This window comes from Dasypus novemcinctus, chromosome 18 (genome assembly GCF_030445035.2).
Source record: "Dasypus novemcinctus isolate mDasNov1 chromosome 18, mDasNov1.1.hap2, whole genome shotgun sequence".
In the NCBI taxonomy this organism is placed as follows: Eukaryota; Metazoa; Chordata; class Mammalia; order Cingulata; family Dasypodidae; genus Dasypus; species Dasypus novemcinctus.
In genome coordinates this window covers 18406583-18418123 of record NC_080690.1, presented here as the reverse complement: position 1 = coordinate 18418123, position 11541 = coordinate 18406583, and positions in this window count along the sequence as shown.

Below are 11541 nucleotides of genomic sequence, written 5' to 3'. Positions count from 1 at the left end.
GTGGGGATCAGCTCCTTTATTACATGGAAAGCATTAAGTGTGATTCTGGACCTGAGGGACAATAAGTTGATAAAGGTCCAAGATGAATGCTTAGTTCATTAAATATCTCTTTCCTTTTCCAGTATATATGGATTTAAGATTATAAATTGCTTTTAAGAGATCTTTAACTACATACTGTAAGTTTTGATTTGCTGCCCTTTTATTACTATGTAGTTAAAAATATTTTCTAATTTTCATTGTGATTTACTCTTTGCCCCATTTAGTAGTCTATTTAGTAATGCATTTAGTAGTATGTTGCTTACTTTCCCAAACCATGGGAATTTCTGTTATCATTGTTGTTGATTTAAAAATTAACACTACTTTGGTCAGGAAAGATACTTTAAGTAATTTCAGTCCTTTGTAATGTTTCAAGACTTACTTTATGTCTCAGCATATGATTCTTTTTAGTAAATTATTTTGTATTCTCTAAAAATAATTTCTATTCTGCAAGTTCTGGATACAGTATATTGTGCAAACACACACATACATGTAAATATACATATGCTTATACATATACACATACAAAAATAGGGATGTTTAGTAGGATAACTTTGCTATTAAAATCTTATGTGTCTTCATTCTGTCAGATATTGAGAGAGGCATGTTTATTTCCCATTATGGTTGTGGATTTTTCTTTTTCTCTTAGCTTTGTTGAATTTCATTATATATATTTTGAAACTGTGTGATTAGGTATATCCAGATTTAGGATTGTGGTGTCGTTTGGATTGACCACTTAATCATTATGGAAAACCCTTCATTATTCTCTAGCTATATTTATTTTACCTTAAAGTAGCCTTTGTCTAATGATGGTTATAGCTACATAGCATTCTTTTGATTAATGTTTGCACATTAATTAATGTTATAATTTTTTTCTTATAATACATTTTTTAATTGAAGTATGTAATTCATACATGAACATGCATAGACAATAAGTGTATAGTAAAGGTTGTGAAATTATATTCATTTATTTGCATTTACAGCTTTACCTTTTCATTGCTCTTAATTTCTTCCTGCATTTATTGGTTTCCATTTGGGACCTAATACCTTATTCTTGAAGAACTCCTCTTAATATTTATTTTTCTGCATGTTAGTTGGTGACACACTCCTTTGAGTTTGTGTTTGTCTAGTTATGCTTTATTTTACCTTGATTTTTATAGGATATTTTCAGGGGGCATAGAAATTTATATTGACAGTTATTTTCTTTATGTACTTTAAATATGACATTTTATTATCTTTTAGCTCTTACTGTTTAATTTGAAAAATATCTAGTTTCTTTCAAGGTATTTTAACTTTTGCTTTGGGTGCTTTCTCTTTATTTGTTTTTTAGCAGTTTTACCATAATGTGTCTAGATATGGTTTTCTTTGTATTTTTCCTATGTAGGATTAGTAGAGCTTCTTGAATATTTAGCTTGATGTTTGTGGTTTATTTTGGAAAATTCTCAGCCAAAGTATAAGAGGATAAACTGTTTAAATGGGGAGAAAAAGCTCTCAGTAAATTCAGTATTAAAGGAAATATTCATAAACAGACTATCAAATACCTTCAGCAAATTTGTTATAATTAATACCAAAAATTCCATGTGTGAATTATTGCCATAAATGCCTCTATTGAGTACTGGAAGTTATAGCAAGTATTGAAATAAACCTTTATTGACATATTAAAGAAGACATAATGGGAAATATATACTAGATTACTAGATAAGAAGACTCAATAATATAAATATATTAATCTTCCCCCAAATAATTCTATATGTTCAATGCAATTTTTTTTTAAAGACTCTCATAACTCACCCTACCACCAGTACCTTACATTGTTATTAAACCTTTTTAACTAATGATTAAAGAGTATTGTCAAAATATTACCAATAACCAAAGTATTTTCCCCCAACCCTTCCTATTATTAATATCTTTATATCATTTATATATAAACATACATAAACAATTAAGTGTATAGTAAAAGTTGTGAACTTACAAAGCAAACGTGCATAACATCATACAGGGGTCCCATACATCAACCCTCCACCAACACCTTGCATTGTTGTGAGATGTTTGTTACAAATTATGAAAGAATATTGTCAAAATTTTACTACTATTCATAGTCCTTGTCTTATATTTGATGTGTTTTCCCCCCAACATACCCTATAATTATTTTTTAAATATGTTTTTTTATGAGAGAAGTTGTAAACTTATAAAACAATCATGCCTATGTGGAGAATTCCCAACAACACCCCTCCATCAACACACCACACTGTTGTGGAACATTTGCTATAGATAACATAATATCATCTGATTGTTACCATCTCCATAGTATACATTTGGCTGACATTTTCCATATTGTCCCATTATCAACACAGTACATCTTTGGCATAGATGCAAGAATATTATATTATTACTGCTAAACACAGTCCATAGGTCATTCCAGTTTATTTTTCCCATGTGTCCCAAACACCTTGCAGTAGTGATATACATTTGCTCTAGCCCACAGAGGACACTCTTACATCTGTACCATCAACCACAATTCTCATCCACCTCTTGGTTTATGGTGCTATTCAATTCCTAGATTATTCTCTAGCATTCTGTCAATTGGCATTTACATCCCTAGACTACCATTTTCAGCCACATCCCCATTTATAAACTAGCTATTACTCACTATTTGTTACCATCCATTCTATACATTTCCACACTTTTAGTGTAAAGCTAATTAAAACTTCTACATACCTTAAACATCAGTAGTCCATCTCAGTCCTTCTCTTATCTCCGTCAAGAATCCACTACCTACCACCAGGTCTTGAACATATTTTTCTACAATTTCTTCTAGAAGTTTTATGGTTCTTGCTTTTATTTTTAGGTTTTTTTATCCATTTTGAGTTAATTTTTGGATAAGGTATGAGATAGAGGTCCTCTTTCCTTCTTTTGGCTATGAATATCCAGTTCTTTCAGCACCATTTTGCTGAATGGACTGTTCTGCCTGAGCTGTGTGGGTTTGACAGGCTAGCCAAAAATCACTTGACTGTACATGTGAGGGTCTGTTTCTGAGCCATCAATTTGATTCCATTGATCTATGTGTCTGTCTTTATGCTAGTACCATGCTGTTTTTACCACTATAGCTTGGTAGTATGATGTAAAGTCTGGAGAACAGGGTTTGCTTTCCCTTTTATGATGTTTCTGGCTGTTCAGGACCCCTTACCCTACCAAATAAATTTGATAATTGTGTTTTTAATTTTTTTTTTAAATGCTGGTAGAATTTTTTATCAGGGTTGCATTGAATCTGTATATCAATTTGAGTAGAATTGACATTTTAATGATATTTAGTCTTCCAGTCCATGGGCATGGAATGTCCTTCCAGTTATTTAGGCCTTTTAAAATTTCTTTTAACATTGAGTTGCAGTTTTCTGAACATAAGTGCTTTACATCATTGGTTAAGTATATTCCTATTTGAGTTTTATCTGTCATATTTTATTTTCACCACTCTTTTGACACTTTTAGTTACTTTTATTGATATAATCTTCATTTCTAGACTCTTTTCCAGGCCTCTCTATCCTGTCTTTTCTTTTCAGGCTCTAGCAAACTCTTTAGTATTTCCTGAAAATCTGAGCTCTTGCTTAGAAATTCTCTCAGTTTCTGTTTCTCTGTAAATATTCTAACCTTGCCCTCTTTGAAAGACAGTCTTGCTAGATATAAGATTCTTGGCTGGAAATTTTTCTCTCATAGTATCTTAAATTTATCAGACCACTGTCTTCTTGCCTTCATGGTTTCTGGTGAGAAATCAGCACTTAATCTTATTGGGTATCTCTTATATGTTATGCATTGCTTTTCTCTTGCTGTTCTCAGAATTTTCTCCTTGTCTTTGGCATTTGACATTCTGATTACTATGTATCTCGGAGTTAGTCTCTTCAGAATTTTTTGGATGGCAGTATGTTGTTCTTCATGGACATGGATATCTATGTCCTTCAGTAGGGTTGGGAAATTTTCTAACATTATTTCTTTAAATATTACTTCTGTCCCTTTCTCTTCTCTTCTCCTTCTGGGACACCATGACATCTCTTGCTGTCGTTTAGTTCCCTGAGACCTTGTTCAATTTTTTCCATTCTTTACTTCATCTCTTCTTTTGTATGTTCACTTTCAGAGACCATTTCTTCAAGTTCACCTTTGTTCTGCCTCCTCAAATCTGCTGTTATATGATTCCAATAATTTTTTATTTCATTTATTGTGCCTTTCATTCCCATAACATCTGCTGTTTTTTTCTGCATGCTTTCAAATTCTTTGTGCTCATCCAGTGTCTTCTTAATATCCTTAATCTCTTTAGCCATCTCATTGAATTTGTTAAGGAGATTTGTTTGAACATCTATGATTAGTTGTCTCAACTCCTTTATGTCATCTGGAGGCTTATCTTGTTCCTTTAACTGGGCCATGGCTTCCTGTTTCTTGGTGTGGATTGTAATTTTTGGTTGGTGTCTTGGCATCTGGCTTGCTAGAATATTTATTCTGGGTGTAGTTTTCCTCTTCAGTTTAGGGCTTCCTGCCCTTTCTCCCTTGCTAGTTGTGCAATAGGAGCCAAGGATATAATTCGTGGTATAAACTGTGGCGGCTCAAGCTGCGCTCATTGCCCCAGGGATGGATGAAGCTTCTCCCAACTTTCTTCTTTCTCAGAGGTAGGGACAGAGTCACAGTTGTGTGGAATAATCCGAGTTGTATAGGCCTAGGTTGTGGCTGCCCAGAGAGACTGATGAAGCTTCACGCCCCTTTCTCCCCTGCCTGGGTCAGGGATGGAGCTGCAGGTGTGGGCAGCAATCTATGCAATGTAGGTCCAAGATGACTGCAGTTGCCCTGGGTAGCTTCAGATTATTCAGTTTGTAGCAGCCAAAGGTACCCAATGTTACCTGGATAGGCTGATGCAGAGCTAGCCAGCCTCCTCCCTTCCAGGAATGGGGCTGAAGCCTAGGCTAGGGCTGCAGGCGGATCTGGGTAAAAGAAACCCATTCCTACCGTCACTGTGATATTTGTTTAGCCAGGCTTCCCCTCAGGCTGGGGGTGGAGGCCAAATTGCGACCATTGGCCTTTTTCCTTTCCAACTTGGACAGATTCACAGCCCAGCTGTTCCTTGGTTTATTCCTTAGCCATCTGAGTCTATAAATAAGTAGCTGAAATCTTCCTCCCCTGTTGTTGGGAAATGGAGCATCAAATTCCAATCACAGAACAGTTCCTGGGGTGACTTGTGCCACTAGATTAGGACAATCACTGGCCTCCACGGCTTGGCTGGCAATTTCCCAGAGAGGTTGGCACAGGTCCCTGCGGCTTCCTCCCTGTCAGAGGTGGCACTGGGGCTTACGCTAGACCTGCAATCAGACCTAGATAGAAAGAAACCAGTCCCCACCAGCACTGTGAATCTCAGTCTGCCCCACTTCCCCTCCTGCCAGGCACGGAGTTAAGATGGCAGTTCCTGGCCTCTTTCTACTTGGACAGACTCAAACTTCAGCTATTCTCAGGGTTATTATACTTTAACCCACTGAATTTACTTATCAGTAGATGAAGTTGGTGCCCAACCGTTTCTTCCTCCCCTGTTGTGGGGAAGTGGAGCTTTCAAGTCAGCTGCAGAACAGCTCCCGAGGCAGCTTGTGTCTCCATAGGAGGATGGGCACCAGCCTCCGGGGTGTGGAGCACTCTACTTACAAATCTTCAATGCAGATAGGCAGCCTCCTCCTTCCATTCCTTCAAGGGTGTTGCAGGATGCCGTTCTGACCTCCTGTACCTCCCAAACAGGTACTTCAGCTAGCTCAAATAGCTCTGGGTGTTTATTAAGTGCCCTGTAGCAGGAGCTGACTCCAGGAGCTCCTTACTCTGCCGCCATCTTGCTGGTTGTTCTGTTCTATGCAATTTTAATCATAACGTACCAAAAAAAAAAAAAAACCATTTTTCATGGAACTTAAAAATTTCTTTGGTATGAAGCCAAAAATAGACAAATTTTTGTATCTGTTATTATTTATTTAATCAATTTTTATGTATAATTTGCCTTCAGTAAATTGAATCCATTTTGCATGTACAGTTCAATGATTAAGAACATTTATGTCATCCCAGAATGTTCCCTGTGGTCATTCTCAGAACACCTGGCCCTAGGCCACCACTAATATTTCCCTCACTATAGATTAATTTTGCCTATTTTAGAGGTGTATATGAATGGGATCATATAGAATGCATTTATAATGTCTTTAAATAGTGAATTACATTGCTTGAGTTTCAGATGTGTAACAATCTTGCATTACTTGTATAAATTCTAAGTGATCATAAGCATACATCTCATAATGTATATATTATTTTGGCACTCATCCATTTTTGGGTGTGTTTATTACTATTTTGTTCATTTTGTTTCTGAATAGTATTCTATTGCATCGATACATGACAATTTATCTGTTCATCTATTGATGAACATTTTAGTAATTTCCGTTTTGTGGCTATATATATATAAAGCTGCTATAAACCTATATAGACAAGTCATTCTGTGGTCACACGTTCTAATTTTTCTTGGATAAATACCTAGGAGTGGAATGTTGGGTTGTATCATAAGGGTATGTTTAACTTTATAACAGATTGCCAAATTGTTTTCCAAAGTGAATATACGATTTTATATTCCCACTATCAAAGTATAAGAATTCAAATTGCTCCACATCTTCACCAATGCTTGGAATTTTGAGACTTCTAAATTTTAGCTATTCTAGGAGTATCACTGTGGTTTTTAATTCTTATCTTTCCAATGACTAAGGATCTCATACATGTTACATGCTTATAGGTCATTTGTATATGTTCTCTTGTGAAATATCTGTTTAAATCTTCTACCTGGTTTTAAATTGTGTTACTATTGACTCGAAATAGTTCTTTATATTATAGCTACTTCTTTGTCAGATACATGTTTTGAGATTATTTTTTTCTACTTTGTGACTTGCCTTTCATTTCCCTAATGATATCATTTAGAGAACAGATGTTTTAAATTTTGATGAAGTCCAATTTACTGAATTTTTCTTTTATTTTCTGTGCTCTTTGAGTCATAAGAAAATTCTGCATACCACATGTAAAGTTTTTCCATTTTTAAAGGAATGTTTAAGAATTAAAATGATATTTAGATCTATCAGCCATTTCAATTTTTATGTATGAGATAAAACTCAGTAATATTTTTCCCACATCCTGTTATTTGAGCAACATTTGTTGAAAAGACCATCTTTTCTGTGAATTATAATGGTTCTTTTGATGAAAATCAATAGATCACCTATTGGTGGATATATTTCTGGACTCTATTTTGTTCCATTGATCTTTATATCTGCCCTGTGCATTGCTGCACTGTTTTGAATTGTCTTGAATTAAGTTTAAGTCCTTTACTTTTTTTCTTCTTCAGATTCATCTGGTTATTATAGATTCTTTGCATTTTCATATAAATTTTGGAATTAGTGTTGATCTTCATTATTCACAAATTCCATATTTGTGAATTCTCCTACTTGCTAAAATATATTCATGGCCCCAAAGTCAATACTCACAGCACTTCAGCATTCATTCATGTACATGTACAGAGTGGTAAAAAATTTGAGTCACTAGTTGTGTGTAGTCCTGGCTGAAGTTGAGCAAGTTGAGTTAGGCTCTTTGCCTTGTTATTTAATCTCTGATACTGTGAACAATTGTCATTTTTGTAGTATTTTTTTCATTTTTTTCTCTTTATTGATAGTGATGAAGTGCTATCTGGCATTCCTAACTGCAAAAATCTTGTGATGTGCCTTATGGAGAAAATACATGTATTAGATAAGCTTGTTCAGGCATGAAGTATAGTGCTGTTGGCCATCTGTTAGTGTTAATGAATCAATATATATTAAGGTGTCTTTAAACAGAACACACATAAAATAAGGTTATGTGTTGATTGGTTAACAAAATCATTGTGACTAGAGGTTTTCAGGAAAACCTGTATTTCCTGTAGGAGCAGGTTCAGTATTTGCTAATTCAATGTTCATAATGATTTTATAAAACATTACTACCATGAATAAAAAGACTTGACTCTAGTCTGATCATTTCTATGTACAAGCCTCCTGTAAGCTTGATTGAGATTTAATTGAACCTGTAGATTAATTTAAGGAGAAATGATTGCGTAATAGTACATTTATTTACTTTGTACTATATATGTGTGTGTTTATAGCCTAATAGCACTTTTTCATAAGATTTTCTACATTGACAATCATGTACTTGATGAATAAAATATTGTACTTCTTCCTTTCTAATCCATGATCCTTTTATTTTACTTTTTTCTTGCCTTTTATTTCACTGATTAGGACCTGAAGTACAGTGTTGAGTAGAAGCAATGAGAGTGGTCAGGTTGTTTTTCTGCCTCTTTTTCCATGCTCATATGGTTTTTTTTCCATTAATCTCTTTAAATGGTCAATTACATTGGATTTCAGATATTAATCCAACTTTGTGTACTTTGGATAAATTCTACTCAGTCATGATAGATTATCCTTTTTAAATATTGGTGAATTAGATTTGTTAAAATTTTGTTAAGTATTTTTGCAATAGTGCTCATAAGGGAGATTGAGCTTTTTCTTTGCCTTCTTGTGATTGACTAGTTATAGGATCAGGGTAATGCTGACCCCTTTCAATAATCTCAGATATGTTCTGTTCTCACCTATTTCTTTTTTTTTATTTATTTATTTTTTATTGATTTTTTATTGATTTTGTAAAAATATTACATTAAAAAATATGAGGTCCCATTCGACCCCACCACCCCCACCGCACCCCTCCCCCCCCCCAGCAACACTCACTCCCATCATCATGACACATCCATTGCATTTGGTAAGTACATCTCTGGGTATCTCTGCACCTCATGGTCATTGGCCCACACTCTCCCCCATTCCATCCAGTGGGCCCTGGGAGGATTTACAATGTCCGGTGATTGCCCCTGAAGCACCATCCAGGGCAACTCCAAGTCCCAAAGGCGCCTCCACATCTCATCTCTTCCTGCCATTCCCCATACCCAACAGCCACCATGTCCACTTTTCCCACTCCATTGCCACCTTTTCTCTGAGGTCCTTGGATTGGTTGTGTCCGTTGCACCTCTATGTCAAGAGGAGGCTCAGATTCCACATGGTTACTGGATGCAATCCTCCTGCTTTCAGTTGTAGGCCCTCTAGGCTCCATGGTGTGGTGGTTGCCCTTCTTCAACTCCATCTTAGCTGAGTGAGGTGAGTCCAATAATTCAGATTGTAGGAGCTGGAGTCTGTTGAGGCTCAGGGCCTGGCTATCATATTGTCAGTAAAAAGATTCAATCCCCTAAATATATCTTAAACCCCAATACCAACTACAATTCCAGTAAAGTAGCATGATAGTCTTATGAAAAGAGATCCCCTCTGGGTCCAGTTTCATCACTCAGAAACACCAGCTCCATAGAAGGGCCATCTGACATGGCAGTGAACCCTATCTGCCATGACCGTAGAACCCGTGGGTCCCTTTAGCCCTCAAAGGAACCAATACCTGGGGATTGTATCTACTTTATCTGTCTCTTAGACTCTGCTCAGTTGTGCATAAGGGAAATCCTTCTGACAGCCTCCAGACTCTTTTTTTTTTTTTAGAGACTCATAGCCATATAAACTCATTTCTCCTTTCTATTTCCCCCTTACAGTAGGTCAAACAGCATTTTAAAGTCATATTATTCTATGTAGACAGGGATATTCTACTGATCCGCATCGAACCTTCAATTCAAGGTTATTTTCCAGTTGCATTATCAGTTGTTAGTTGATAGTGATCCCTCGGTGCCAGGGAGGCTCATCCCCGGGTGTCATGTCCCACGCTGGGGGGAAGGCATTGCATTTAGATGCTGAGTTAGGCTTCGAGACTGGCCACATTTGAGTAACATGAAGGCTGTCAGGAGGAGATTCCCAGGCACAGTGTTGCTCTAGGCCTTGTTCTTATTTCAGGCCTGTAGGCTCACAAGCATAGTCATTAGTATCAGGGGCTTACTGTTGGACCTTCATTCCTTCTCGGTCCTTGCCGCTGTACTTGGGGGGCTGCCGCTGCTCTCCTAGGGACCACGGCAAAGCACCCCCGGCCAGGGACCCAGTACCCCCCCAGCTTTAGTTTTTAATTGTTGCCACTATGAGTATATCCAAACATTACCATGCACCCTGGACATATGCCCTGTATAGCTCCGTGTCAGCCATTTATCCCCTGTCAATAGTATCCCATGCCAGTATTTCTCCGCTGCCGTTGTTGGACCACTCTGGGATCCAGAACTTTCTGAATATTGAAGCCCCAATATCATGTCAGGATCTCTTACTAGCAAAATTCACCTATTTCTTGATAGAGGTTGTGGTGGATTGCTATTATTTCTTTCTTAAATGTTTTGTAGAATGTACCTGTGTATCCTTCTGGGCCTTATGGGAGATTGTAAAGAAATCAAGTAAATGAGTGTAAATTCTGTCTGCTTGCCGATCATTTCTGGCATTCTTTATTTCTTATTGTAGATCCAAGTTTTTACCATTTTCCTTCAGTTTGAAGAAGTTTATGGTGCAGACCTTTAGATGATGGATTCTTTTAATGTTTGTTTGCTTGAAAATATTTTTCTTTGACTTATATATTTTTTTTGTTCCCGCCACCTCATCCCCCTCCCCCCACGGCTTGCTTGCTGTCTGTTCTCTGTGTCCATTTGCTGTGCGTTCTTCTGTGTGCTTATATTTATTGTCCCCCCTTGCAGCTTGCTTATTGTCTGCTCTCTGTGTCCATTTGCTACACGCTTTTCTGTGTTTTTATTTGTCTCCCATTTTTAGTTGCGTCACCTTGCTGAGTTGGCTCTCTGTGGCATGTGGACAGGCTGCCTTCACACTTCACGAGGAGACCCCAGGACACGAACCCAGGCCTTCCATATGGTAGACGGGAGCCCAACTGATTGAACCACAGCCACTTCCCTGACTTTCATTTTTGAACTATTTTTATTTTTAAACAATATATATAATTCTAGCTAAACTTTTTCTCCCAGTACTTTAATAATATTTTTTTAATCTTCAAACATGTATTGTTTTTATTTAGACATTTGGAGTCATTTTTATCTTTTATGTAATATGTTCTTTTCTTCCTGACTTTTTTTAAAGACAGGTCTATTAAGGCCTAATTTACATATGGTAAAATTCACCCCTTTTAGGAATATATTTTATGAGTTTTGACCAATGTAAACAGTTATGAAGTACTACCACAATCAAGATACAGGATATTTCAGTAACTCTATAAAGTTCCCTTGTGTCCCTTTGTCATCAATTTTCTGTACCCTCTGACCCTAAGAACCCCTGATCTGATATCTATCTATATACTTTTGCATTTCCAGAATGTTGTATTAGTGGAATCATACAGTATGCAGCCTTTTGTGTCTAGTTTCTTTCACTTAGCATAATATCTTTACGATTCACCCATGATGTTCCATGTGTCAGGAATTTATCACTTTCTATGTGTGAGTAATATTCAATTACATGTTGTAATGGTTAGGCTATT